Source organism: Bombyx mandarina, chromosome 10 (assembly GCF_030267445.1).
Source record: "Bombyx mandarina strain Sakado chromosome 10, ASM3026744v2".
NCBI classification, from domain to species: Eukaryota; Metazoa; Arthropoda; class Insecta; order Lepidoptera; family Bombycidae; genus Bombyx; species Bombyx mandarina.
Genome location: NC_143217.1, coordinates 10,667,533 through 10,695,239, shown reverse-complemented (window position 1 = coordinate 10,695,239; position 27,707 = coordinate 10,667,533). Strand labels below are relative to the sequence as shown.

The following is a 27,707-nucleotide window of genomic DNA, read 5'->3' as shown; positions in this document are numbered from 1 at the left end:
ATGATAGTTACTTTTTGTACCATACTGTTTTAATTATGAATATTAGTGAACCTGAACTGAAGAGATATTGAATATTGATGAGGATATTTATATACACATCATTTCTATTCACTGGCTTTTCTTTTAGCGCACAATACAAAACATCAATTATCACTTGCTCATCATCAATGTGTCCACAGAGTGGCATGATGTTAGTATTTTCCCCGACACAGGGTGTTAATAAAATTTACCTCGTTCAGTACAATGTATCCATAAACAAAGTGCCCGAAATAGTGTATTGACGTTCGAAAACACATCCTACCACGAAAACATGAAGAGACGCTAAAACCGTACCCTTTCGTGGTAGCCATTCCTAAGCCAAACATCAATCACATGAATCCAAAACCCACTTTATTAACAGAGGTTTCCTATATTCATTATCTAGCAACACATTTGATGGACACTCGACATGACTTTAATTAAAGTGTACGTAACATAATTTTACAAAACTGAAGCGAACTGTAAATCTACTACTTATTTTTTGTGGAAGATAATAGTAGAAAAATGTTCTAAAAACATTATATAATAATTAACAGACATAGCACATTTAAGCACTCGCCGATTAAATTTTCTAGTGGAATAAATCTTATTAAATTGTTTATAGTCATATAGTCATAGGTACATATTCAAAAATTTATTGCAAAGCCACATTTGCAGCTTTGAGTGGAAACGAGATAATTTTTTACATGCAACCTTTTACTGAGATGAAAACGCGACGTTTTCTAGAACATTTCAAGCACATCACGGACTGCGTATAATTTCCTCTATGGGACCGAGATTAAAAAAGAGTGCTGGGGAAAATAAACAGCACTTGTATCTCAACGCAGGCATCTCATCTGGAGTACGACGGCTCACGTTTCTTAAGAAGTTGCTCGACAATATAAACAACGTCTGCTATGTTTACGCAGCAACTCCGCCACAGAATAACTCGGATATTTACCATAAACGACATGATCTACACCTGACTTACGATTACAAACGTGTCTTTCTAGCACGCTTTTATTAGTTTTGCCTGTTTCAAAAATAATAAAAATAACGCTTTTATTAGTTTTGCCTGTTTCAAAAATAATAATAATAATGCTTTTATTAGTTTGCCTGTTTCAAAAATAAATAAAATGTTTGTAAAAAAATATTTCAACCTACCAAAACTTCAAGACGTCAATTAACTTGAAAATATCAATTAAACGATGACAATAATTCAATTACTTTGGACTGATACACTCAAGAGGATCATCATCACCAGGATAAAAATAATGAATTTACTTTTTAGTTGGGTTTTCTAATAAAGCGTGTTTTTTTAGGTTTTCAATAAAAATTCAAATTTTTTTTTTTCAACAGAATACGACTAAGAATTCCTATGTAGTTCTTCAGGTGATTTTCTATTTTGTTATTATGGATCTTAATTTCCCTACCGGTCTAGTGGTACGTAATCTATAGTATGTTAGATTCTCTTAGGTTCAGTTTCCGTTCCAAGCTGCGACAGTATCATTGTTAATAGTTATTTGAAAATCTGGTTTTTATTGCACTTGTCACATATGTGTATCTTTTCGACACGCATAAGACTATTAATTATTAATTAACTATTAATTATATTATTATTATAAATTAATTATTATAACTATATATGGTGTAGGTTGGGAGAGGCCTATGTCCAGCAGTGGACGACTGTGGGCTGTTGATGATGATGATGATGAAGACTATTAAATATTTTTTAAGGGCGTTGAACTCAGAGCATATCACAAAAAAAATATTTATATTTAGTACTCATTTGAAGGACTGTGATTTTGGGGTAAAACGTTGATTACATGGCTTAATAAACAAAATCCAGTAAACCTTGTAAATTATCAATAATCTGATTATTGTTTCGAAACATTTATCAATTTGTACCAGCACTTCGATTGTTAAGTATCGTATTTTATTGTGAGCCAGTAGGAAAATTCACAATTCATGAAATATTGCGAATTTAGTTATAAAACGATATGCATGGTTCGAAAAAAAAACCGTGGCGTTGATCCGCAGATGACAATTAGAAAATGTGCAATCCTTAAGGGAGAAAAACATAAATTACATTATATTTCTTACTGGTGATAGGACCTCTTGAGTGTCCGCGCGGGTAGGTACCACCACCCTGCTTATTTGTGCCGTAAAGCAGTAATGCGTTTCGGTTTGAAGGGTGGGGCAGCCGTTGTAACTATACCTGAGACCTTAGAACTAATATCTCAAGGCGGGTGGCGCATTTACGTTGTAGACGTCTATGGGCTCCAGTAACCACTTAACACCAGGTGGGCTGTGAGCTCGTGTACCCATCCAAGCAATAAAAAAAAAATATTATACCGCCTCCTTAAATTAGTTTGAACTTGCCGTAAATTACGACGCTCGTAAGTTAATGAGTCTTTGAGCACGAGTACGATATTAAAGCAATGATGCTTAACTCATGACCTAACTACAGCATTTAGAATAATTTGTTTCTGAATCGTTTGAAGTCCAAAGCCTATGAATAGTAATTTTTTAAGAGTCATATGTTGTTGCTGTTCACAGTTATTGACATACAACATGACTTTGCAGTTTTTTTCATAACAATTTGGCAATGTTGAAACTATCGCTATAAGAAGGATTCCGTCCACTTTTTTATTTTAAATTAATCAATTCGATTTATTGATCGATGTGTTTTTTAATCACCATCGATGCCAAACTAGCATACGACTCATCTCATGAAGAAGAGTCAACGTCGCCCATGAACTTCATCAATGCTGGCTACGCCTCTAACCAAGCCGCTGTTTACGTTACAGAAATTTTATTAATTTATTAATATTAGGTACAATTTCCAGGCTTGGAACCTCTGGCGACTTCGGTTCCCTCTATATTCTGTACCATATGTTCCATAAGGAATTGTTTGAGATGATACCATCATCTCGTTTTTACAATTTTTATCATCCATACTACCTGGAGCTACTGCATTCATCCACAGTGCGTTTCCAGAGATCATTTTTTCAACATACCATCCGGCTTTGAAATGAGCTCCCTTCCACTGTGTTTCCTGAGCGCTATGACATGTCCTTCAAACGAGGCTTGTAGACATTATTAAGCGGTAGGTAGCAGCTTCGCTCCGTCCCTGGCATTGCTGATGTCCATGAGCGATGGCAACCACTTTCCATCAGGTGGGCCGTATGCTCGTCTGCCTGCACGGGCAATAAAAACAAGGCTAAAGGAAATATAGTACAAAATAAATGTAGTACCCCTGATGGCGAAGATAGATAGGTAAGAGTAAGACAGAATTAAATGTAAAATTTTAATCTATGAAAAGCTGGATACATTTTCACAGAGAACCCCAAAAAATGAAGACGCTCTAAAAATTGTCAAAGCAAACAAGATAAGTATCGCGTACAGATAAACACATATGTATTGTATATGTGTGTGTATTACGAGATAGTTTTACAGTCACAACGGTGTTTTGTGTGAATAACTACGAAATCCAACGAACAGGTCAACGCACCGGTGATAATACGAGTATCTAGGAATATTTCGTTGACATTGATCGATTGTTGAGAAGATTTTAACTAAAGCAAACATGTGCATACGGCGTATGCAGAGTCTGTACGCGATATCTGTACGTCACTTTTTGACGGATGGATTTTAAGGGGTTTTCATGGAGCTTCCAATTTAAGGAGAGCTACAAAAAATATTTCATAGATCCAAATACACAATTACGAAAATAAATTGACAATTTTTATTTTTCCGCTATATGCTATAGGTATGTTATAATGAAAAATCGAAAATAGATAGAAGAGCTATAGCGGTGATATAACTATCAAAAATAGTTTCTTGTCTCACTCAGCACATGGATTATGTAATTGAACCTCGTTGGTCATTTAAAATACTTTATTAAACATGGTGGTAATAAAGTTCAATCAATGTTTTTCGTTAAATCGTTTATTCAAAGAACTCTATATATTAATACGTGAAGCAAAAACTATGTATCCCTTTTTACGAAAATTGCGCGGACGGAGGAGTATGAAATTTTCCACACTTATAGAGAATATATAGAAGAAGTGCACAATGATAATTTTTTTTTTAAATAATGCATAAAAGATACATTAAATCAATAAAGAAAACATTACACACACTACGTACCATGTATTTGACGCACACACGCATGCATACTATTTATTATCAAACTTTTGTTCTTGGCGTCTGTGGTCAAATTGAGAATAGATTAAATATTGTTTGTTATTAATATTTTTTTATAGTGTAGCCTTGGCGAAAATTGTGATGAAGTATAAAATCCAATCATAATAGTGTACAAACTTACAATTCCAATTAATTATAGTCGAATTTCGACTACTGCGGGACCACTAGTTTCTCTTAATACGCGAAAGGCAATTGTTCTTTACTAAACGGTGTAGCAAACATATGTGCAGTAAGTAAGGCACATGCTGAGAACACGCCAAGAAAGCAAGCACGTGTTTGAAATTAATGACGTTTCTGTCAGAAGTGTGAATAAATGTTGATTGATGGCACTCTACGACTAATTAGCAGTGCGTAAGATACACTCGACGAATATAATGGGACCATAAATTTTAACGTCCAAACATTGTATGTAATTAGGTGGTTAAGTTTATACATACAAAAAAAAAGTAATTTAATAGCTTCGATTTAATGCCAAATTTGTGAATACTTCGTCTTGGATTTACCCACTAACAGAAGTCGGCACAACTAGTGTTCATGTCCAACTTGCAACCGACCACCTGACCAGAGCGAATTTGAATATACAACTACTGCTGTTAGAAAATAGTGAATGATGATTGTCATAGATTAGCTTACAAGATCCTCTGTGACATTCTACAATTAAAATATTTATAATCGCACATAAACTATTCGAAAACCGCCCTCGTTATCTGTACGAAACTGTTTGAATTATAAACGTGAGGACTTTTTGCCGGTAACGCGAGGAGTGAAGTTGTGTGATTTGTTTTATTTTGTCTATTTAGTGTTTCTTCAGGTTTAAATATGTAATAGCGTTGGTTTATTAACTGTTTAATATCTGTGAAAGTGCACAAATGTGGAAAAATGAAACAAAGCCGCTGGACGTAACTTCTCGGGTCCTCCAAAAAGTCCACTGAAAAAATCTCAGTAAATGATCACCATTTTGCTGAGATTATACTTCATCCCATATCAATTCATCTCATGTCATTTCATTTCGTTTTCATTTCACTTCATGCTGTTTCATAATAATCAACTTCATTTCATAATATCATTTTCATATAAACAAGTTACGTATCATTAAAATTAAAATAAGACTTGACCTAAAGGTCTTAGTTACCAGGTCATAAAATCCCTTTAAAAAAAAATTACAAACGTGATTACGCATTCGCAGATTGAATTTTAGAAAAACCGAAACCAAAACTATAGGCAGATTTAAAAGCGATTTAAGCTTTGGCTCTCGTGCAACGTACGGCCCGGCGGCAACCATTTAACTCGGCCAGTTCAAACATCAGTAAGACATTTACGATCCTGATTGAAGTACAATCCAATCGTACGAGCGCATTGCGAAACAACTGAACGGAAATACGAGGCAGCTAATAACATCTTTATTTGCGGCCTGTTGTTGTTTGAAACGTAATCTATAATTCCTATAAGCGTAGCGAACGTACTAGAAAAATTACAATGAATTTCTGAAAATATTGTAAGCATTTTGTCAGATAGAAAAATTTACGTTAAATTAGTCGTCGTTAAATTTCTTACTGGTGGTAGGACCTCTTGTGAGTCCGCGCGGGTGGGTACCATCACCCTGCCTATTTCTGCCGTGAAGCAGTAATGCGTTTCGGTTTGAAGGGTGGGACAGCCGTTGTAACTATACTTGAGACCTTAGAACTTATATCTCGAGGTGGGTGCCGCATTTACGTTGCGGATGTCTATGGGCTCCAGTAACCACTTAACACCAGGTGGGCTGTGAGCTCGTCCACCCAACAAAGCAATAAAAAAAATTTTAAAAAAATTACATAATATTTAAATAAATAAAAAATACTTCTTTAATATTGGAATTGGAAAACATTTTTGGGTTAAACAAGATTATTTCGTAAATTAAATATCGTAAATACGAATACGAATAGTAAATGAAAATAAACGAAAGATAAATAAAATACTGGTCATATACAGCATATAATATTATGCCCTAAAATAAAAATTAATGACGATATTATCATTAGCATATCGTTAAAAATGAATCTCAATGTTGAAATTATTCATATTAAAAAGCATGTTTAGTAAAATTAAATATATAAGGACACAACAATATAATAAATGTAATAAAATTCTAGTTTCGTGACATTAAAGTTTTCATTTTCCGCGTCACTACATCGCTTCTTGACTCAAAATAACTGTAAACGAATGACGAATTGTAGGGACAGTTTATGTGCTAATAGACTATGAATAATGTTGCCTGACATAGTAATGTTTTACACAATGTTTCCACAGCACAATGGTGAATATACACAATATGGCGAAAGGGCACTAAAGCTGATGGACTTTTTTGTTTTAGTTCAAAACGCATCGGGAGAACACACTTGAATTTTATTACTAACAAATTTCATAGATACTAAAAAAGAATGCTATTTAAAATAAAATGTTCTGTTCCATCAAGCGTATATGAAAAATATTGCATCGGAAGGAGGACGCTACCGGTTATGGACGATCATTGTTTCTATCGATTGAACAATTGAGTTTTCATGTATAAATTTTTTAATTGCCTGACAATTGTAATTGTGGACATCAACAATGCTAGGGAGACATCTAAGCCGTAATGGCTATGAAAAATTACTTAAGACTAATAATCGTTTGAATGAACTGATGCATGTTAAAATTAAGTATTAAAATTAAACTTAAAATTATACACAGAAGCCATTATCGTCTTTATCGTGTGAGCCTGAGAGGTCAGAATAAAACTCGTAAAATATACAGTAAAATGTCGCTTATCCACAAATATTAAGACTACATTCTTGTTGCCAGAAATCCGTGTTTCTAAAGTAATAGAGACTTTAACCTCATGTCTTGAGGTCACCGCGAACCTACCCGTGTATCGTGAACTGGTTAACCCATTTTCACTAAAAAATATTTTGTAAATATTTTTTAGTGAAAATAGGTGAAAATATTTTCCGAAACCAGTTCATACGGATTCGGGTATTTTTTATAAAAAAATAGAATTTACCATTATTATGTTCATTTTTTCTTCCATTCTTTCATTGCATTCTTAAATAAATTGTCTAATAAAATATATTAGATAAAGTCACGGCAAGACAGTAGACTGAGCCAAGAAGAGACACATTAACATATAAATAATAAAGTAGAATCTGTTACAATTTAAATTGATTAAATTAGATTTGATGAGACTATGCTTGATTGAGACCTTGGAACTTATATCTCAGGGTGCGTGGCGCATTTTTGTTGTGGTTGTCTATGGGCTCCGGTAACCACTTAACACCGAGTGGGCTGTGAGCTCGTCCAATCATCTAAGCAATAAGAAAATATAGGTTAGAATCATGAAGATTGAATAATCTTACGATTTAAGGTCAAGGTTATATTAAATTTTATCTTGAAAACTAATTTGAAGGAAATTATAAAAGACCATAATATGGATACCCTTCCTACTTCACACATCCACTTCGAGTGAAAATGTTTACAATACAATAACGTAAATCTGTATGGTAACACTGAACGGTCAGCGAACAATTTATATTTCATAACTTGCTAAATAAATAATCATGGCGTCTTGCCACAGTTGTGGACTATCTAATCCAGTGAAACACGGGATATGAAATTGAAAAGAAATACAAAATTATAAACGTTTTTGCCATTTGTATATTTATTTCACATTTCACTACTTTCAATCGTGTTCTTTCATAAAAAAAGGGTTGCGACATTTGATACCTTTCCGAAGACGAGACGCTGCAAGCCAGAAGTGCTAACGGAAACAAATGAACTGTTGCTAGCTGAAGGCTATATAGGACTCTGTTCATTTCAAACGATTTCTAACTCTACCGCACTGACTTTAAAGATCAATCTCGTTTCAAAAACGGAAAGATAAGCAAACAGGTCCGGTGGCTTTCAATGCACTGCACTGCATTATATTGCGGCCACAACGAGTCGGTCGGAGAGACATTTGACACGTTGTCGTTGACAATAATATGTGTGTAAACCGGAGCGAAATAAAGTACGAGCCGTTCACGCTTCTATCTTTGAAGCGATTAGTTTTACATGACGTTCATCTCAAACAATATTGCATGATTCAAAAATATAGTTAATCAATAAAATCACTTGAAACTTAACTTTGTATGACAACATTCATTGATAAGAAACTAAGGAGCTCCATTATCCCTCCATCTCGCCTTAGCTTCAATCCTCAGGCCCCGCAAACGTCAATAACGTGTTTATCACGCGACTGCGGAAACTAGATTTTTAACCTTTATCGGAAAACTGTCCGGAAATTTTCGTTCCTCCTGTCACTTAGTGCTATCAAAAATAATTTTACCTTAATTATTATTTTCTGAATTTATTTACATTACGACTCAACACTAAAAACGTTGAACTCAAATATATTATCTTAATGTTTTATCAGCGTTGTACAAATATAGAAACTCCTAATTTTTTTTAAATATCTACATTCATACTTATAATTCTAAGTGGAAATGCAGCTAAAATAAATTAAAGTAACCCAAAAACCTCTAGACTCACAACGTTAAAGCAAGCTATAAATAGTTGGGTGCTGTAATCACCTTATATGCTATGGATGTAATTGGGTGTGAAAATCTGAGAGGGTAGGCTTGACAGTGCATCGTGTGCAAACCGGTGGCAGGGAGGTGGGGGCCTTCCGCCAAACTCAACCGGAGATTGCGTTCCTGCCTCCTGCGCAAGTCGTCTAACTCAATCATCCATGTGAAAATACCAAATAAACATGGTACCGCTAAAACTTGTGAGTTTTTGTTAAATGGTTGTTATTTTTTTCTTAATTGCGCTTTCTTTTATCCTAATGAAATAAATCGTATTCCTTTTTGTGCCACGCCGTGACCGTCGCGCCGCGTTCGACATTAGTTACATTCTTATTTCATCATACAACGAGTGTGACGCTGAATTTCCTGTTCGAAAGACAGTCTTAAATTCATTATGTCATGTGACCGAGCGCATCCAATTCCCACAAATATTAAGAAAAGCAGAACGACCGGGGGCACGTCGGTTGGCACTCCTTTTTCTTGACGAGGAGCCGTCAAAAACAAGCGTGCGTGAGACTCGACATCAATCAATGTGGGTTGATTTTATTTTTAGTCGGTCTTAGTTGACGACCGGGACGGATCTTTTTTTTTTTGTAGTATGTGAGGACCAAAGCCGAGAACCGACTGTTAAAAAGAGCCATCGATATAAACTCTTGCCTGTGTACGACGGAACAAATTGGATACACAAATCGCCAATTAATTTATTTTGCAGCGTTTGCTAAAGAACCAATAAAATGGTTCTGTATTCAATTACTCCGTTTAAATGTCGATTAAATCTAATTTTATCGAACTGCGGTAGGTACAGTCGTGTCAGGGGAATTGGTGTTTTAGCTTTAGAGTTTTAACTATTGTATAGAAGAATCGAGCGACGCAGCTCTAATAAAATACAGCTATTAGATATCTTCGGTAGACACTTGACATTGTTTATATTTAGCCAACTAAATTTGTTTAAGCAGTCGTAATACTCTTATCCCCGTTGTCTCCTAAAAATACAATTTTATTCTTACATGCCATACAGAAGTCATTTGTAAATTGTTTTACAGTTTTTTTATATTACACTTTCGTTACATCCACAAATTTATTTTGACCTGCAAGTTTTGCATCATTCAATCCATAAAAAGTGTGAAATATTTACATGTATCACGCGTGAACCACGTCATTGGACGCATAAATAAATGTTTGTTTTAAAAAGATAAAAAATGTCGTTCAAAGCTTAATAACGTGCATCAAGAGATACACTGACACACTTTTATTCATAACGTTTGTCGAGATTAAACATCTATTGTTACAAAAGGACATTTCGCTTGGTTGATAAACTTACAACCTTTCGGTCGTAAAAGCAGAAATGATAAGCACGAAAAAGATTCAGACTGTACTTATAGTTTGTGCAGGCAAGGCAAACAATAATTTTGGAGGCTTGGAACGATGCCAAAATTTTATTTTAATGACAGTTTATACACGCATACGTCCGTTCTCTCTGCGTATTCATTCTTATTAAGTATTTTATTTCGGACGAATGTGTCTTAATTTTACTGTTGTCTTTTAAACTTTCAAACTTTACGGTTCACAGGGAAGTTTCTTTCCCGCTATATTTAATTATTTTTATTTTAGCTTTAACTCAAATAGGTTAATACATAGGCATATATTTATATCTGGTCTACTGAAGCGGAATGAAAATTCATATAAACAAACCATAAAACTATAGTTATAGGGTTATCACTTTACATTGAGAGAAATTTCTTTGATGATCTGCAATTTTCTTGTTAACGTATCAATCGAAGACTAGATTTCCCTAAATATATATTTTTATATTAAATTACTATTAGAAGCGGGTGATAAGAACGGAACCTTTCAGGTTTGAGAACAGAATAGTCTTTAGCAGTAGGCAGTGGCTTGGGTCTGTCCCTAGCATTGCTAAAGTCCATGGGCGACGGCGATCTCTCACCATCAGGCGGCCCGTATACACGTCTGTCTACAAAAGCAATAATATTTTATGTCAAAAATAAGTCTAAATTAATTAAAACTATCTTTCATTAAAGGTACACAATAAAAGAAAATACATTTAATTTGAGTTACCAGATGTTTCTTTTTTTGTCTTCTTGTAATATGAAATTGAATCATAAAATATATAAATAAACGGTTATAATCTCACCAAACCGAATTCTTACACGACATCATTCGAAAAGCTTGAATTAAGCCTAAAGAATTTTTTCAAATTAAATGCCAATTCTCTGCAATGTAACTCCACCGCCCGACGTTAAATATATACCTAGTCAGGTCATAAATTCTGTCACATGTTTAATGTAAAATAATTGAAACAAGTTTATTCATTATGTAACCATTCATGTACCAAAATGAACTTAACAAAACATAGATTCTTATGACACTAAAGTTTATTCAAAATGACCTCCGTGATTTTGAATACAGGCCTTCAATCTGCGCGGCCAGTCGTCTATCGCAGCACGAACGAGGTCCATGTCAATATCGGCGGCTGCCTTAATCAAGGATGTCTTGAGTGACTCCAAATTGGGATGAGGCTTTGAGCACGCCTTTTCCTCCAAGTGTTGCCATATCTTGTAATCTAACGGATTCAAATCTGGACTGGAGGAGGGCCATTCTTCGTGCCGGATGAAGTCGATTTCACGCGCCGCCAGCCAGTCTTGTGTGTTCTTCGCTCTATGAGCTGGCGCCGAATCTTGCTGGAATACCCAGTGCCTGTTATTGAACATGGTATGAGAAACAGGTTCCACAAGGTTCGTCAGGACTGTATTTTGATACACAACTGCATTCGTTTTTACAGCTTTCTCACAAAAATGTACCTCTGTTAAGCCCCAATAAGAAACTCCCAACCATACCATGAGCGAGGATGGAAAATGACCTCGTTGGATACGCGAAATACGGTTGCTCGCTTCTTCACTACTGTGTGCGTACACCTTATCATTTTGTTTGTTGTAGCTCTCTTCTACGGTAAAAATTTTTTCATCCGAAAAAAGAATTTCGCGATATTTTCTTTCCCGCGTACCGCTTCAACAAAGCGCGGCATCTCTTCAGTCTCAAGTCCATTAGACGAGCATTCAAACGATGTCCTGTTTTTCTTCGATATGCCCGAAGCCCTAAGTCTTCATTTAACATCCTTCACCGTACTGCTTAACCCCACCTGAAGGGCCAACAGTTTCTGCTTACGTTTGGGATTTCTTTGAATTCGCGCCTTCACAGCTTTTATCACTGCTGGAGTCCTAACAGACCGAGGGCGACCACTTCTTGACCTGTCATCTACACTAGAGTCTTCATTGTATCGTTTGATGGTACGATAAACGAATCTTTTGATTATATTCAAATGTTTCAGTATGTTAAAAATTTGAATTGGCGCGTAACCGCAACGATGCAATGCATTAACTGCAACACGGTCTTCTTTAAGCGTCCACTCCATATTTAAAAATGAGTAAAATTCTAAAAGTATGTATACATTTTTATTTTCATGAACAATTCGAAATTCGAATTCAATAAACTTTTTTGTGGCCAGCATTCTAAAAGAAAAGTTTTTACTGTGTGACAATACTTATGACCTGACTAGTTATATATAATTATAGCTGTTTTGATGATCATCAAGTGAATCAGTCAAAAACACGATCGTAATTTTCATTATATTGCATGTTTCCGTATTTCAACCATAATGTTCTATATTCCGAGTAATCAACTATTTCTTACATTTCTATAATGAACAATTGAAACCGTACCATATAAAAAACCATCATTAAAAAACTTTATAGATACTAATATAATAGACGTACGTCTCATGAAAATTCCAAGTCTTATCTATAATTTCTAGCACCTATTCCAATTTTTTTTCTTGTTCGAGCAGATATTTTCTATAACTATAATTGATATATATACACAGTAATATTCTATTTATTTATATACAATAAAATAAAGGTAACAAAAAATACAGAATAGCAGGAAAATTAAGTACAAAACCACTACATTTTTCGCTAGGACATTTTTTTTTTTTTATTGCTTAGATGGGTGGACGAGCTCACAGCCCACCTGGTGTTAAGTGGTTACTGGAGCCCATAGACATCCACAACGTAAATGCGCCACCCACCTTGAGATACAAGTTCTAAGGTCTCAAGTATAGGTAGTTACAACGGCTGCCCCACCCTTCAAACCGAAACGCATTACTACTTCACGGCAGAAATAGGCAGGGTGGTGGTACCCACCCGCGCGGACTCACAAGAGGTCCTCCCACCAGTAATTACGCAAATTATAATTTTGCGGGTTTCATTTTTATTACACGATGTTATTCCTTCACCGTGGAAGTCAATCGTGAACATTTGTTGAGTACGTATTTCATTATGTTGCCGAGGCTCACAGGGAAGCTAGGCAAAAGTTTTTGTTGTGGGTAGGGTACGGTAAACCTACTTCTGGGTATGCGTATAATGATATGTGTGAATCTAGAAAAGTTTTCAAGTCTAGACTAAAGTGGTGCCAAGATCATGAGGACCAAATAAAAATGGATATTCTAGCCTCACACCATTCTAAAAGTGATTTTCGTGGCTTTTGGAAACACACAAATAAATTAAAGAATAGGCCGACAATACCTGTCAGCGTCGGTGGCGTGAGTGAACCAGAACAAATTGCCAACATGTTCAAGGAACGCTTCTTTGTAAAATCTACTTTAGGACTCGCTGGGTCGGTGCTTGATATTGAGCACGGCAGGGAAATTGGAGTGGCATTTACGTCTAAGGATGTTAAAAAGACAATTAGGTCAATGTCACGTGGTAAGTCTCCGGGACATGACGGGCTCAGCATTGAGCACCTGCGTTATGCGGGCGTGCACATCTCTAGGGTTCTCTCAATGCTGTATAACATTTGTGTGGGTCATAGTTATTTGCCAAGGGAAATGATACGAACAGTAGTTGTACCAATAGCTAAAAATAAGACTGGAGACCTTGCAGATAGCAGTAACTATAGGCCTATCTCACTAGCTACTGTTATATCCAAAGTGTTGGACAGCATGCTTAACTTTAAACTAAATAAATATGTAAATCTTCATGATAACCAATTCGGATTCCGTTCAGGTTTGTCGACAGAGAGTGCAATCTTAAGTCTTAAGCATGCTGTCAAATACTACACGCGGCGAGGAACACCTGTTTATGCCTGCTTTCTTGATCTGTCCAAGGCGTTTGATTTGGTTTCCTATGACCTCTTGTGGAAAAAGTTGGAAAATATTAAACTACCCACGGAAATAAATAACATTCTAAAGTTTTGGTATGGGAACCAGATCAACAATGTGCGATGGGCTGGGGCTTTGTCTCTTCCATATAGGTTGGAGTGCGGGGTGAGACAAGGCGGGTTGAGTTCGCCTACGCTCTTCAACCTGTATATGAACGAGCTGATCGGCGAGCTCAGTAGGACCAGGATTGGTTGTTTCATAGACGGGGTGTGCGTAAACAACATCAGCTACGCAGACGATATGGTGCTGCTGAGCGCGTCTATCTGTGGCCTAAGGCAACTTGTTTCTTTGTGTGAGGGATACGCCAAATCACACGGTTTGGTGTACAACTGTAAAAAGTCGGAGATCATGGTCTTTGAGACCAGGGGTGGGACGCATGATAAAATACCTCCCGTAGTACTCAACGGAACGCCATTGACAAGAGTTTATAAATTTAAATATCTCGGCCATGTGTTGACCCCTGATCTCAAAGATGATGAAGATATTGAACGAGAGCGGAGAGCGTTGTCGGTTAGAGCAAACATGATAGCTCGCAGGTTTGCACGGTGTTCACTTAAAGTCAAGGTCACCCTCTTTAGGGCCTACTGTACTAACTTTTACACGTGCAGCTTGTGGGCTGGATATACTCAAAGATCGTACAATGCTCTCCGTGTTCAATACAATAACGCGTTTAGGGTGCTGGTGGTGCTGCCCCGCTTTTGTAGCGCATCAGGGATGTTTGCAGACGCGCACATAGATTGTTTTTACGCTACCATGCGTAAGAGGTGTGCATCTCTGGTAAACAGAGTGAGGGCCAGCTCCAACAGTATCCTGAGCATGATCGCAAGCAGGCTGGACTGTATATACATGGGTCGCTGTGGTGCCATCTCCCATGGGATGTTACCACAGTAATTCATTGTGATGTAAATATAACTACTAACATAGGTCTAAGTCTTATTAACAATTTATATGAGTCATGGATACTTGAAATAAAAACATTATTATTATTATTATTATTATTAGAAAAATTGGTACCCGCCTGCGGGATACGAACACCGGTGCATCGCTTCAACACGAATGCACCGGACGTCTTATCCGTTAGGCCACGACGACTGCATATTTTTTATACTAAACACGGGAGAGAAGAATTTACGTCAAAACCGTATCCAAAAAAGGAAAAAGTTTGTACTACTATCGATTCCGGAATGAGTCATATTAAAAGATCACAACGAAAACTGATGAGGTTTTTCGTATATTTTGGCATAATGTGTTAAACACTGTGCGCAATGTAAGACAAGTAAAAATCAAGCGTGTGGGGTCATCGACCGTGTGTGCCACGTGAGAACAATCCATTGTGTTTTAAATCAGAGATTGCGGGCTTAGAAATCAACGTTAGAATTTTTTATTTTATTTTATTTTCATTCAGAATAAGCTTGGCAAATAAGTGTTATTTTAGGTAGGTATATAGGAATATTACTATTTTTAATATATGGTAATGGTAGTATATAAAATAGTAGGTACGATTCTCCTGTCAAATCGCGTATAATGTGGATAGAAGTTAGTGAGTCTCTCAGAAAGCGAGCGAGAATGTAGATAGGTACTAAAATATTTTCCACTATTGATAAAATTATAACTATTAATTTTTGAAATAATCTTATAACTACAGAGACCGAAGCTAGATCATCAACTGGTTGTTTATGTTACAAAAAAATTGGGCACAGAATTGAAACGAATTTCAAATTAAATAATGTGAGCTAACTATATCATTAGATAGTTGTGGACGAAGACCGAATATTTATAAATACGGCAGCACAGTCGGTAATGCGCCTCGACAGGCAGTTGCTAAATTTCAATCTGTTCTATTTACAATTTCTATCTTCGGCTTTCCCGAGTGACTTCACAACATAGTCTCGCTGCAATTTACAATGGAACAATCGAGACTGGATTCTATTATATTTTAATTGTTTTATGTTAATTAAGTAGTGCTTCTTTGTTATTAAAGAAATATTCAAATCGGATCATAGATTTCACGTATGTGATAAATTCAGTAAAAGTACTATCAAAATAATGGTGGCCTAGAATGGTTCTGTTCTTATCTCTTTCTGTGAGTGTCGTAAAAGGCGTTAAAGGATTCACCAGAGTATTAGTAGCAGCGTTCTCTGATTAGTATATCAGCATACTTCGATTACCAACCTACATTTACTAGTCGTAGTAAATGCTATACGCCTGGGCGGGGTGATGGTCATTAACTGGAACATCATTACATTCATATTTTAATAGACTTTTAGGAGGTTCTCAAGTTTGACCGTCACATTTTCTTTTTTATTTTAACGTTATAATCGATATACAAATAATAAAAGCACTCGGCATCGCAATGAGTTCGTCCTATTGTTGACGGAATTTTAAATGTCATTTTAAAAATCATTTCGAACATTTTTAAATAGTAGACACGCACATAATTCATTAGCGTGACAGGTCACAAGACTGGTCTAGAATAGATCACAGCAGGTATATAGAGCAGCACTAGTCCTATACACAGAAAGCGCGACGGAGCGTAAATTGCTGTCACCTTATACTGTTACATGCTTTAACGTCAAGCAAAAATTGTTGTAAAAATATAACAGTACATTTGTGAGCTCACGTGTTCGGTCAGTGCTTTATGAGAGATTTAAAAAAAAAACATATTTAATTACTTTAATGAATATTATTATTATAATATTAGCTAGGCAGACCAACTCATGGTACTTACATTTGATATTTAATAGTTAGCAAAGATCTTAGACAGACATGAGATCGTCGTTATTTTAGTTGTCTTGTAGAAAGAATGTCCCGTCATTCGAACCAGAACGCATCACGAGGCTAATAACAAAGATAGAAACACAAACAAAGGAATACTCCACAAGAAGCTCAGCTTTTGCTTTAAACAACGAGAGCCTTCGACTAAGGTGCCAAGTGTAGGCTGTTTCGAACATACGCTTTACTATGGTACGCAAAAGGACACAATCCGATTGAGAAGTTTTCCTAGGCCAGACGTTCAGAGATTCGCAAGTTACAACTTCCCGGGCCGAAAAATTAAAAGGTATCAAAATGTCAATGCATTCCATGTTTACTCTATTTGGTGAAAACTTTCTCTCTTTTTTTCTTTCTCGATACAAAAAATAAAAAATTTCGGTCAGTTGTGACGTAATGATAAAGGCTTTTAATCTAACTCCATTCTGTGACGGAAATTGCTTCGCCAATTCTTTCAAGTCGGCACCGTCGTCTGTGTTTGCACAGGCTTACATATCTTTCGTATTGATTCTCAACCCCCCAAAATCCTACATCGCAAGCAATAAATGCAGTAGAAGCCGAGTTTACGGGTAAGTATTTTCGTGGAAGCATCTTTGCGAACATAATTGCGTTTCTAGACGTGACATCGTTCCTCGCCTTTATACGTAGTACGATTATTGCCGTTATCTTACGTTGATACTGCATCTTAATCAATTTTACGCTCATATACAGTAAAATAAATAAAATTAAACTGACCTCCAGTATAATTTGTTATTTATTATATATTTAAAGTCGTTTTATTAACATCACACGGTTTTTATTATTTACTGTCGACGTCGCCAAAAACACGTCATTACGGGTCCTCCTGATCCATTAACGGTGCTTTTATGTACCACAAGCACCGGTCACCGTCCACGTCGAAGCCGTCGCTTGCGACGAAGGGCTCGACGAGCGAATTAACCCATAGACACAGCCCACTGAATTCCTCGCCGGATCTTCTCAGTGGATTGCGTTTCCGATCCGGTGGAAGATTCTGCGAAGCACTGCTGTTGCTAAGGCCAGTGCTAACAACACTCCGGTTTGAGCCCGTGAGCTCACCTACATGTTAGGGCGAAGCTGAAAAGGCTCTCAAGGCTATCAGCATAGGTAAAAAAAAAATATATTTTAGCCAAAATGTGTACAATTTGATACTTTTCATAACTTATCTACTCTGATATAATTTTAATGGCTATTAGACTAACGAGATATTTCAGAATATTCACTAAAGAAATAATTTGCTAATTCATTCAGATTGCTAACTACTATGCACAGAAAGCGTTGGACAGTAGTGCCATATGCAAATTTGGATTTCAGGTGGAATTCGATTTTGATGTTTCACAGTCAAACACTCCCTGGGCACACTAGGATCTGATGCAGTTTTACGTGACCCTGTTGAAGATTTTTAATAATTCTAGTTGATTCGATAAATATATTTTTTTAATTATTTTATTTATACATTTATACTGGAACGATCAGTGGCTATGATAATAGATAAGAGGATAGATAAGAGAAGGATAGATAATCTCTTAATTTTATGCAATATATAAAATTTTCAATCAATACTGACAACCTAAAAAAGGCCACAAATAAATCTAAATAAAAAAACACAGCTTACTTAAATTATACTCATCATCATCATCATCATTATCCTGCCCTTCTCCCAGTCACCTGGGGTCGGCGCAACATGTTTTCTCCTTCCATACTCTTCTATCGTATACCATTTCTTCGCTCACACTCCTCTTATCCATATCGTCTTTCACACAATCTATCCATTTCTTCTTAGGTCTACCTCTTCCTCTCCTTCCTTAAATTATACTCATATGAGACGCTAATAGGTTGTAATAATTGCTTAATAAACCAATATCCGTTCGATGGCTCAGTAGGTTCCTAAATAATTTACAGACAAAGCAGGGCTACAAAACATAGATCTCTTTCAAAATAGAAAATGAATTACGAGTATGCGAATACCAAAAATGTTGAAATCTGTTAAATTTAATTACATTTAGCCACATTATTAAAATAATCATTTGAAAAACTTGAGCTTTCCAACATTACTGATCTCTTTCTAATTAATGAAAACATGAAAGTAATTAATTTACAGAAAACTACGAACGCTGTATAATGTCTGAAGCTTTAAATATGTAACAATGTGTCAAGCAAAACTATGATTAATATTCTCGCATTAAGATCCAATTTTACATTGAATCGAGTAGTTGAAATAATCCACGCGATAAGTGTTGCCTTCCTGTCACGGAAATGAACAATCAGATTCGTTAACAAAGTTGTCACCGGTTTTTGTCTGTTAGTTAGCCGGCACCGACTGAATCCAACTGCAAATGGAACACGTTAATTCATTTAAAAAAGACAAATTGCTGGGCTACCTAAATGTCTAGCTAAAGCGTCCCTCCCCTTAGTCAGGACTGTTAACCTTTTATTTCTGCTCCAACAGAGATAAAGTTAAAAAGACTAGTCCAGTCTGGTCGATTACACAAAGTCCTATTATACATTGATCGTAATTGAAGTAATTAAAAATAGTCATTTTTATATCAAAAACATCTCAAGGACAAGTAATATCTTAAGTTGTAAATGCTTATGTCTTTATAACGGAATTCTGAGCACATTATATCAAATAAACATATTTTAGTTTAAAGTGAGGTAAAATGGTAGGCATCAAAAAAAAATATTGTGTTGCTCAATATATTTTTTTCAAACAAAAATCCCACAAAAGATACTGATCTAATCTTTAATTTTTTTTGACATTGTAAAGTCTATGATTAGAACTGAGCATTTTCAATGTATATTTTTTGCTTAGATGACGTGAGTCGCAAAGTAAACAAACAAAACGAATGCGTTCTGAACTTCAAATATACCGTGAGCAAAACTACTCTAGTACCACAGTTCTATAATATATACAATTAGGAAACGAATTTACTTGCGTAAAATAAAGGCGGGATCTGGCGGGAGGGCGAACGGCGCGGATCGCGACCCCCGATCGCCTTCAGTTTGCGCACTCAAAAGTTTGGCGAGAATCGTCTTTTACGTTCATTATAATGATGTACTCTCGTTCGATATACGGATATGATTCTACAGAAAAATACAAGAAGGAGTTAAGATTTCATAAATTTTCCCGTGACACGAGGTAAGTTTATTTCTATAAATTCGTATTACATAGTCAAATATCGTCTTTATCTTATTATAATTATATATAATTATATAATTATAATTTAAGTAAAATATAATATAAATCACAGCTATGCTCATGTTTCCCTTTTATAAGGTTGTTCATCCGAATGCGAATAAATTACATAATTTAATTTAACAATAGACAATTTTTGACAACCCTTGCCCAGTTAGGACTGATAGCGTACGTAAGTACTTACACGCGCGGCGGTGTCGTCCGACATCAAAGGCGTTTCTTAACTGTATGGATTGTAAAACTGTGCGAGTAACTTAGTATTGAATAAATTCGATAAGTGATATTATGTTTGTTACGTTTCTAAACGCTCAGCAGTACTCGAATTAAAATTTGATTATTCAATAAAGTATCAATAGCTGGATCCTTTTATTTTCTCAGCAAAATAAACGTTAATAAAGAATAAAGATTACGTTGGCTCAAGTTGCTAATTTTAATTAAACATAAGTATAATATGTTTAATTAAAATTAGCAACTAATATGTTTAATTGAAATTATATACTAAAAGTTTAAGTAAAATATTATTATATACTATTTGGCGGACTAGCGTGAGTCCCAAGGACTGGTTATCAAAAATGAATGTGCCGTGTATGTGTGACACACTTGAAGATCTGGCACGTGAGTTGATTTATTTTCAGAGAGCAAGTTTTACTGTTATCTATAAGTTGTGTAAAACTAGAAAGGCTCTTTTGCTGTTATGTATACACATATTTATCTAGATAGGAAACTGGTATACTGCCATCTATCGAGCTTTGATGTAATCTCTGTACGTTTTTTGTTTACAAACTTTAATGGCGTATATTTAACTTTAATTTAGTATAATAGCCGCAAAATTTAACTTTAATTTAGTGAATTTATACCAAACCAAACGAAAAGTAGATAGCCTATAGATGTAAATTTACCATAGCTTTGGCTTAAGAACCGACATCGGAATACATTATCATGCAGATTAAAATATTTGCAACAATATTTTTTAATAAATATGACTAAAAACATTTCCATACAAGCATATTTACCTCATATTTATCATTATTGAATATCACAAATCTCTTTCTTAATGGCGATAGTAATACGGCGGATCAAATCGTGGCGATCGGCACTATAATTTTAGTCGCGTTAGTTGACCGACCTGATGACCGGTCTATGGACCATCAGGGTTCATTAAGCCCTGATACACTGAAACCCTGATACGTAAGTCGTGATTGAAGACTTATCAACTTTCAGCAGACGCAGATGTTCACCAAACTGATACCTATATTTTGTAATTAATTTAAAAAAATAGAGACTGTAATTGCATTAGAGAGAGTATCTAATTTACAGAGTACAAAAATATTTATAAATTCGATTGTATTGAATTGCTTTGTTACTCTATTTAATTTCTCTCTCTCATGTCTCAAGTCGGCCTCGTCATCATTTACGTTTTACAACACAAAAGACAGCTTAATAACGGTCACTTCAAAGACATGTTTATTTTACTAACTTGTATTAAATGGTCCCCTGCATAAGCTACTAATAGGTTTCTTTGTCAGGAGACAGATTCATTTAAAAAAAAAAAATCTTATACATTTTTAAATAATACTTAACAGTTAAAAGATGTTTCTATTAAAGCTTATAAAATGAATTCTTAAAACCCGTAACGAAATTTATTCTATAAATATTGTATGTATTCATATTGGAAACTAAATAGAATTATCGGGTTGAATCATTATTTAGTTCACATTTCAAACTGTAGTAATACTTGAAACATCACAAACAGGAGCAGTTTTTGGAGATTTTTAAAGTTCTTCTTTTTTTACAATCATTGAAGTAATCTAATTAAATTATAACAATAAATTAAACATCTAAATACAGTTGTATATCAAACAGACTAAGCAAGGTTTTAAAGTTTGGAAATCAACAAAAAAACCCGGATCTTCGAGAGGGTGCTATAGTTAGCGGTTTGTTTCTCTCTTAATCCGGATGTGTATTACGTTAGAACGTAAACATAGTTACAGGGATTCCTAGTTCAAGGCTAGGTGAACTTGTGTGATTTGACCCCAGTTATTATTTTATTTGTTTGAATTATAAGCTATACGAAAACCAACGAAATCTATTTCATTTAAGAACAAAAAAAAACGGACACTTTATGTTTTCTATCGACCGAGATAAAACCACTACTCTCGAGTCTAATATTTAATGTATCTCATATAAACATATCAATACATTTATTCTCAAATATAAACATACTAGTCGCCGTACGTACCTCTGAGTGTTGCATAAAAATGTTTACGAAGAGATTTCAAGAAACGGGGGGCCTTGGAGCGGTAAATTTAGCGTAGGGCATGCCCGCACTAGGTACATCAATAAATTTAAAAGCAGATTGCAGAAACGGCTGAATCTCACAAACATAAATCGACGGAAGTGGAAACCCAACGGATAAGGGGCGCTAAGGCAGAAAAACGTATTGCATTGTGAGTAAAATAAAAAAAAGTAATAAAAATTTCGTGACCATTGCTAAACAAGAAAACCATATGTTTTACATTCTCACCGTTTTAATAAATTTTCGTTCGTAAATATTGTTGAACGTTAATATTCTGCATCCAGAGAAGCAGCTGTCATTGATTGTCCGTCTACGTTGTATGTATGGTATTCAAAATCCTGCGAAAATTAAAACAAATTACGACACCTCGTTAACATTAGCTATCAGAGGAAACTGAGGACACTCCATAGAAATTACGGTGACAATTCTGTAAATTGCAGATAATAAATACATTTCAATGTATTTCTTACGAGTTGATTGGAGTACTTTGCGTTTGGAAAACTAAATTGTCATTCTTTTTTCTTTAAGGAATCCGTCCCGTTGGACGGATTCTTTTTGTTCGTTTTAAGTTTATTTTATACAAAAGTTTAGGTCTTTTATTTATCGATTGAGGCACTACGAAGTCTGCCGGGTCAGCTAGTCAAATCTAAGAATAAACGAAATGAAATACCTTACAAGAAACTTGTGCATAAAACGATCCCAGAAACATTTTGTTGCATGATAAAGAGTAAAATCAGTTCGTTTATATAGCCTTAAAATATACTCATACTAATAACGATCAAGTACGCGAAAGCATAAAAAAAAATCCAACGCGACGAAAATATAAATACTTAACGGGTATTTTGATATCAGTCATTAACACAAATTCAATTAATAACAACGATGCAATACACGATATGAAGATGTAGTAATTAAGACGTGCGTGCTATCTAAGTTTATCGCCGTTATAACCTACCTCATTTTTTGACATACTTTGCTTAAAATAAAGATTAAATGAGACTGACTTCAACTCAACGTTTAAACTGACAATAGTAATATTATAGGCCTGGAAATAATAAAAATATTTCTCATAAAACAATAGCAAACAAGTCATTTATGCGTATGAAAAATACCTATGTATATCGATAACTGAGAAGTTTTGATTTTACTGACTTTTTCATACAATTAGTACACATATAATAATATGTTCTGTAATTAAAATTCAAAAAACTTTGCAAAATATCGGCGGCACATTGAACTTTATCACACAGATTAGGGGTAAGCCTATTACTCTAAATTTCCAAACTAGAGAAACGGCAAAAAATCTGGCGACTTATCAAAGTCGAAAATATTCTCGAACAAAAATATACCCAAAAGGTTTCCGTAGGAATATGATATGCACAAAAATTGAAGAGTAAGATATCGACGCCAGCTTCCAGACTTTCCATTACACGGATCACTTGGCTTACGCTCAGGTTCACTGGCTAAAGCCCTTCCTGGAGCCTCCTACGATTACTCCGATAGCTTTTTGAAACCAAATTCTACGAAGCATTTTAGTTTAAAACAACTTTACTACAGTATAACCGAGAATTGTGCTGAATAAAATACGGTAGAAAAATACCAAAATAATGTGCAAGAAAAAAAAACTAAAAAATAAATCACGGTAATGTGTGAACAATACAAATCGTGCTCTTATGATTACCATGCATAGCGTGACATCGACCGTTAGACGCTTAAGTATCTAGCAAGCTGGCTATGGTCTAAAGCGGCTAGACTACGTTGTGAGAATTTGCTTCCGGTGGTTCCCGGGAAAGATCTATTTATGCGTTATGTTCCGCAACGTTTCTGTATGCATCATGAAGCTATGTTAACAGGACAACAGCGGTACAATCGACAAAATATTTCTCTCCGGAATCACGTCGGGCAGACTGTGTATAAATGGAGTGCCTCACTTACCACACTTCGGAAGATGGCAACTAAGGTCCTCCACCACAATTACCGCTTGCGTAACCCTGGGAAAAATATTTTTCACCGTGAATCTAACGTGAATGGTTGTCTTATAAATACAGGGTGGGGATTAATTTTAAATTAACTCCGTGAAATAATTGCTCGGGGATGTGAAATCTTACGTATAGCATGCTGATTTTTTAGGTTTGCTATTACACGGTGAAGAATAATTTGGGAATTTCCTTAACGCTATAATAAAGTGGATAGCTAATTGGTGTCTGCTTTACTTAAAAGAAAACTGAATAGGTAACTCTACATTTCAACAAAATTTAATGAAAACACTATTACCGCTAACCGGCTCTATAGGAACAGACAAAGTCTAGAAACAAAAACACATTAAGTTCTATTATATATAGATATTTTCTAACACACAATTGCAGCACGAAAACTAATACGTACTGGAGATTGAATTGACTGTTAAGACTGAGACAGCTGTGTAAATAAATACAAGAATGACTTAAGTTTTCTACGGTAATAGTATTAGATAAGTGAGTTTTTATAATTAACTTTATGATATTACCATTCAATGCGCTAATATAAAGTAGTAGTCGTTATAACCTGAAAAAGATGTCACTTATTAATTACAATACATAAAATGAATTCAAAACACCTTTCGTGAATATGTTTTGTTGTCTTCAAACCTGCTTTACCCCTTATTAAACTTAAATCTGTGAACGAAATGCATTTATAAGCAATAGTATGTAAGTGAAAATTTCGTCATTACATTTACAAAGTCAAATAAGTTTCGATGTTTACTTCTAAAAGTTTTTTAACAATTTCAAATGTTATATAATGCTTAACGGGATGAAATAGCTACCTAACCGATGTTAAATTACAGGAGCCGATAAGCATCACGACTTGAATGTCTTCACCCACTTTCAGTCATGAAATCGAAGTCACAATTGAATCAGAATAGGCAGGATGACATACTGATAGACACCCACCCGTGCTAACGTAAAATACGCCCTAAGGGTCATATGTACAAATTTTAAATCACACCCCACTACAAATCTATAGTTATATCAAAGAAGAGCCAGCAGCATAATGAAAAACAAGATAAAATTTATGACATTGCGTTCGTTCACGCAAGTTTTTATCTTTTTGTTTATAAAATACGTACAACATATTTTTTTTAAACTGATGAAAGAATGACGTATACATTCGCATATTATTTCGAATTTAATGATGTTACAATATTGATCAGTTGTTATCATCGCTTAAGTATCTGAAGCACAAAATTCTTGCATTATATCTTTTCAATAAATAAGTAAAGAGCCTTGATTCCGTTCCACGTGAAAAAAAATGCTTTTTGTTTGCCTTTGAAGTGCTCACGATTCGTCTGGTTTTAAGTGAGCACCGGAGCCTGTAGTTATAACAAAGTGAGTGCCACTTGAACTTGCCATATTGAAGGCTCAATTTTATCATCATTGTCATACAACTATCCTACTATTCATCCTCGCCAGAATTCCTCGTAGTGGAATTAGTTAGGTTAGAGCAACCAGCCGAGCTGGCTTACAATGGCCCCTACAAAGTTTATTCAAGCCTTAGATAGCAAGCCAATTGATACGATTTTGGTTGATTTCATCAATTCCATAATACTCGTATCGTTAAATGAAAGTCTTAAATTATTAAGATGCAATCTTTTAAACTTTATAAAAGCCACGTCTGTTTAACGTTTCCATTTATTACGCTGAGACATTTTTATTCACATCCAATACATAAAAAAAAAATGGCTTCGAGAAACGAAACCGTAACTCATAAACTAGAGCAGTATTGACTTTCAAGGCGATCTACTAAAACACAAATATTATTTTGTTATATTGTTAGTCTATAATTAAACTGCAAAGAGACTCGAACTGTTTCAAAAATAGCCGGTTATGCGACATCGTAAATCTCGGTTACGACAAAAGTTTGCCGTGTAAATCATTAGGCCTGGACCGGACTTAATGTTACATTGAATTTTATTGCGCACTCATAACAATAAAATTATGTCAAAGTCTGTAATTAACAAGGCTTAATTATAATGTGCAGATAGGCGTTCCGCACTAACAAAGCCGTGGTGAGTAATAAGCCTAAGTTCGCACCTACTAATTTATTATACATAGTTACGAACACGCAAATAAAAAGATCCAAGAAAAATGTTTTAAGAAGTCTTAATACCGATTTATGTGGCAGGAAATTTTTTTTAAACAACTAATAAGATTTTTTTCATGTTTTCATGTTTATAGGTAACAAAAAAAAATTAAACAAGAACATGTTTACACAGAACGAAAATATCAAAACTCTTTATCAAAAACTCTCTTCACTCCGAACGGGTTTTGAAACTAAGCTCCGTGGTATAGAAGTCAAGCCCGCTATCCACTAGACCAAAGATAATCGATTTAGTAAATATTGATAAACCACGTGAGAAGTTACTATTTTATTAGCGTACTGACAATATCATTGTCGTGTATTCCAATTCCGTTCACCTGAGGGCAACGATGATAACACATTTAACCCGTACATGTAAATCGAAATACATGTTCGACAAATCACAGAAGCAAGCAAACCACCGTTGGCTTATTTAGTTTATTTAATTCTTCATTCATACTTTGCATAGTAATGAGAAATCAGATACGTATAAGAATCAGATGAATGTAAAGTTATCTTTATCGGAAACGAGGTGTCATTACAAGTTGCAAGGAAAACGAGAATGATGTTTACAAATGTATACAATGTATAAGGCACTGCTATAATTGTGACCACTACGAACCAGTATTTCGAATAAACAGTAATTCTTGTAGCTCTAATCCCAGGATGTGGGGTGGGCGCAACATATCCTCTTTTTTCATTCAGGCCTATCATTCGTCATCCCTGAACTCATTTACAAAATGATTTAATAGATTTATAAATACCTTTTTCGGCCGATTTTATTTCGTAATATAAAAATTTACATTCAAATCAATATAAAGGAGAATCATATCCCTATATCAAAATGGGCAGCTAAGCCCATTCAGGCTTAGTTATTCGTCTCAAAATTTGTTTAGTTATTTTATACAAAGCGTGCTTTGCGGTTTCACTTGGCTTAAATTTGTTATTGTCAGAAAGAACGAAACACGTTGCATTTTCCCTGGATAAATAATTTTCTTGTTTCAGTCTCTTGTCCATAAACTATCATACAGTTGTAATGTAAAATCATCTGCTAACAGAACAGATAGACATAATTTACTGGGGCTTTTTTTTTTGTTGCTTAGATGGGTGGACGAGCTCACAGCCCACCTGATGTTAAGTGGTTACTGGAGCCCATGGACATCTACAACGTAAATGCGCCACCCACCTTAAAATTTTACAGTAGATATACCCAGCATGACCCGGGTCACGTAATTTGTTACGATAAAAAGTTGTGATTGTTGTTAATTCAGATGTTTC

General features: G+C 35.1%; 1 protein-coding gene and 1 long non-coding RNA gene across 7 annotated transcripts in view; both read right to left on the bottom strand.

The window, feature by feature from the left end:
- Positions 1-25,673, bottom strand: part of LOC114243233 (uncharacterized) — a 72,851-nt gene extending 47,178 nt beyond the window's left edge. Inside the window, exons 1-3 of the long non-coding RNA XR_003624685.2 lie at positions 24,820-25,673; positions 24,249-24,304; positions 22,542-22,651 (exon numbers count right to left, since the gene is read on the bottom strand). This is a non-coding gene — a long non-coding RNA (uncharacterized LOC114243233). The remainder of the gene's footprint in view (positions 1-22,541; positions 22,652-24,248; positions 24,305-24,819) is intronic.
- Positions 1-27,707, bottom strand: part of Rbp6 (RNA-binding protein 6) — a 564,515-nt gene that overhangs the window by 512,305 nt on the left and 24,503 nt on the right. The window lies entirely within an intron of this gene.